Below are 4342 nucleotides of genomic sequence, written 5' to 3'. Positions count from 1 at the left end.
TCCCAGTGCACCAGCTTTGAATGCCCTGTTTCATGCATCGAACTTGGACTGGTCATCAATTTTACATATGGAAATATATATGTTTCAATGCTATTCTCTCAAATCATCCCACCCTCGCCTTCTCCCAGAGAGTCCAAAAGTCTGTTCTTTATATCTGTGTCTCTTTTGCTGTCTTGCATATAGGGTCATTGCCATGATCTTTCTAAATTCCATATATATGCATTAATATACTGTACTGGTGTTTTTCTTTCTGACTTCACTCTGGATGAAGCCTCCAGTTTCATCCACCTCATTAAAACTGATTCAAATGCGTTCTTTAATTAGCACTGTTTACAATAGCTAGGACAGGGAAGCAACCTAGATGTCCATTGGCAGATGAATTCATAAGAAAGTCGTGGTACATATACACAATGGAATATTACTCAGCTATTAAAAAGAACACATTTGAATCAGATCTTGTCTTAATTGTTGGTAGTTTCTGGTGTTTTTTTCTCCAGAGGCAAAGAACGAGGTAGTGAGGAGTGTTTGTGTGAATGTATGGAAGGGATTTAGACAGTCATTAAGCATATTCCATTAATAAAAATAGAGTGAAGTTAGACATAAACTGTTTTTCTTTCTTTCTTTTTTCTTTTTTTTTTGGTCATTTTTTTACTACAACTCTTTTTTTTTAATTTATCTATATTTTTTGAAGGATAATTGCTTTACAGAATTTTGCTGTTTTCTGTTAAACCTTAACATGAATCAGCCATAGGTATACCTATATCCCCTCCCTTTTGAAACTCCCTCCCATCTCCTGCCCTATCCTACCCCTCTAGGTTGATACAGAGCCCCCGTTTGAGTTTCCTGAGCCATACAGTAAATTCCCATTGGCTATCTATTTTTCACATGGTAATGTAAGTTTCCATGTTACTCTTTCCATACATCTCACCCTCTCCTCCCCTCTCCTTGTGTCCATAAGCCTATTCTCTATATCTGTTTCTCCACCGTTGCCCTGTAAACAAATTTTCAGTACCATTTTTCTAGATTCCATATATATGCATTAGAATATGATATTTATTTTTCTCTTTCTGACTCACCTCACTCTGTATAATAGGTTCTAGGTTCATCCACCTCATTAAAACTGGCTCAAATGTGTTCCTTTTTATGGCTGAGTAATATTCCATTGTGTATATGTACCATAACTTCTTTATCCATTCATCTGTCGATGGACATCTAGGTTGCTTCCATGTTCTAACTATTGTAAATAGTGCTGCAATGGGATGCATTTGTCTGCTGCAATGGGATACACACAGTGGGATACATGTGTCTATTTCAATTTTGGTTTCTTCAGGGTATATGCCTAGGAGTGGGATTGGTGGGTCATGTGGTGGTTTTATTCCTAGTTTTTTAAGGACTCTCCATACCATCTTCCATAATGTCTGTATCAGTGCTGGAGAAAAGGTAATGCTCTTGCACTGTTGGTGGGAATGTAAATTGACATATTTTACATTCAATGCAAAATAATGAATATTATTTTAATAGTCATTCAATATCTCATTTAATAAAGATTTCTTGAGGAAATATTTACATATGATTTTTTTTCTCATTCTTGTGATTTTTCTAAGAGTTTCAGTGTGTATTGATTTTACTTTCCAGTAATTATTAGAAAATTAAGGAATGATGTATGCAAGGATATACATATTATTTGGAATGTTTTCCTATATTTCTGTAATAATCAAAATTCATTGCAATATTAATAGTGAGTAGCATTCCTCACTATTCAGAAATGAGCAGAAGATAGAACTCTTGTGAAGAACAGATCTAAGTTTCTTGTCAGAGACCATACTATCATTCAAAACTTTTGCCTAAGTCTTAGCCCTTGAAGTTTTAATCAAGACTATAGCTTACTCATGGCTTGTCTCTTTGAGTTTTATATTTAGAAATTAAAAGTCTTAAAAACAGCAGCATGACAATGAAGCTTTGCTATCAGTATTGCAATCCTACAGTGTTTTGAGCCATTGTCATAGAAAAACAATCACTCTTCAAAAAAGAATATCTCAGGTTTGATTCAGTACTATTATGTTCAGTAGTCACCTTAAGAAAGATTTTAATTTCTTTTCTTTTTAAAGCTATAGATTTGCTTGAAATACTATCTTATTTTACTTAAATACTAAATTACATTAATGATGCTTAAAGTTCAATTTTTAAGCTCATTCAGAACTTAAAGCATTGTTGCATAAATGTAAAATTTTCACTTCCTTTTTGAATGGTGACTAATAAAAATATTAAACTTTAATTGTTCTACTTTTTATTTTATGAAAATATTAGTTATAAGATTCAAGACATTTTTTCTTCAGAAATCAGTCAATTGTACTTAAATAATAAAAATTAATGATTATATTTTAAAGCATTGCTTCTATAAATATACTGCCTAGCTTGCTGAAAAAAGTAAAACATTTAATTCTGTAATAAATACTTCTCTTGCTCATGAAAAAAATTTTGAGTAAGTATTCTGTATTCTAAATTTGTTTCATCTTTGAATGTCATTTTTCTCTTGTCATTTTTCTTTTTTTCAGGTGAAAAGCAGAGATTGTTAAAACATGTCAGAAAATGAGTAACTTTTGTAGAATTTCTGGGCATAAATAGCAAAACTTAGCAGTAATATCTTCTGACAGACTTTTATAGCTAAAATCTCTCACCCAGATTTCAGAAAGAAAGAGGGAGAGAGAGAGAGAGAGAACAAAAAGACAAAGAGAAGAGAAGAGTTTAAATTATTCTCAGTTAAATATCTGAACACCTGGGTGCTTATCTCAATTATAGTTAATTATGATTTATCTCTGATATTAATCATAAAAACAACACGCTTATCAATTTCCTACTTTGATGTGCAATGGTGGAGTAATCATAAATGTGGTATAGGAAGCTTCTGAGTACATAATATACATTTTTTTTTCTCAACTCAATTTCTTCTTTTTTCTTTTCCCTCTTCCTAAAATGTGACAATTTTAAAGACAGGTATGTTTTAGCTAGTGAAGTGATGGCTATAAATACTTCCTTCTACTTGCCATGTGCGTTTTTGGCATGCAAAAAAAAAAAAAAAATCAGACGTGTACTTGGGAAAAGTTGTTGGCTCAGGCTCCTAGATTAAGTCTCAAGTGGTTGTTTCATTAGCAAATGGATCAAGTGGCACAGTGGTAAAGAGTCTGCCTTACAATGCAGGAAATGCAAGAGACTTGAATTCAATCCCTAGGTCAGAAAGATCCTTTGGAGTAGGAAATGGCAACCCACTCCACTATTCTTGCCTGGAAAACTCCATGGAGAGAGTAGCTTGGCAGGCCACAGTCCAGGAAGCTGCAAAGAGTCAGACACAACTGAGCATGTGTGAACATGATCACAATTAGGAGATTTCTTTTTTTGCTCTCATCTCAGTGAGATTATGTTTATTCAAACATAATTTTTTTATGATTATAAAGTCATCAAAAGTTTACAGAGAAGTAAACTTGACCTCTAAAATCACACTTCCGGAGATAATCACTACTTACATTTTGAAAACATTCTTCCTGATATTTTTTTTGGATTATTATTTTTATAGATTTTTATAGATTATTATTTTAAGAGATTATTCCAGAGACATTGAGACATATGAAAATATATATATATGTGAAATATATTTGAATATTATTTTTTCACAAATGATAGCAAACTATACATAGTGTTCCTAACTGGTTTCTTTAACAAGTACCTCCCAGAGGTCTTTTCATATTAATAGTTAAATGACTTTTTTTTTTTAATTTCATCAGTTTATTTTTTTCTTTACATCCAATGTTCCTTATTATAATTTATTTATTTATTATTATTATTTTTTATTTTGCAATATTATATTGGTTTTGCCATACATCAACATGCATCCACCACAGATGTACATGTGTTCCCCATCCTGTACCCCCATCCCACTTCCCTCCCCATACCATCCCTCTGGGTCATCCCAGTGCACCAGCCCCAAGCTTCTTGTATCCTGCATCAAACCTGGACTGGCAATTTGTTTCTTATATGATATTCTACTGTGTGTACAAAATATTGTTTTAAATAAGCTGAATTTTTTAAACTATTTTAAATTAGTAATATCAGTCAAATGAATATAATAGATTTTCATAAATTAAATATCAGCATCAATGAAATGGACCTTTCTAAATTTTAATGGCTGCAGATATTTACATCCTATAAATGTATCATAATTTATGTGCTCTATCTTTCACAAATATTAAATACCCAAATAATTATTGATAAAATATAGATTGAAATGGTGCTCTAATTGATGTACCTTTATAATTCAATATCTGGTAGTTTAAATTCTCCAATATGG

This window comes from Bison bison, unplaced genomic scaffold (assembly GCF_000754665.1).
Source record: "Bison bison bison isolate TAMUID 2011002044 unplaced genomic scaffold, Bison_UMD1.0 scf7180017864468, whole genome shotgun sequence".
NCBI classification, from domain to species: Eukaryota; Metazoa; Chordata; class Mammalia; order Artiodactyla; family Bovidae; genus Bison; species Bison bison.
The sequence above is the reverse complement of the archived record's forward strand: the minus strand, read 5'-3'. Positions refer to the sequence as shown.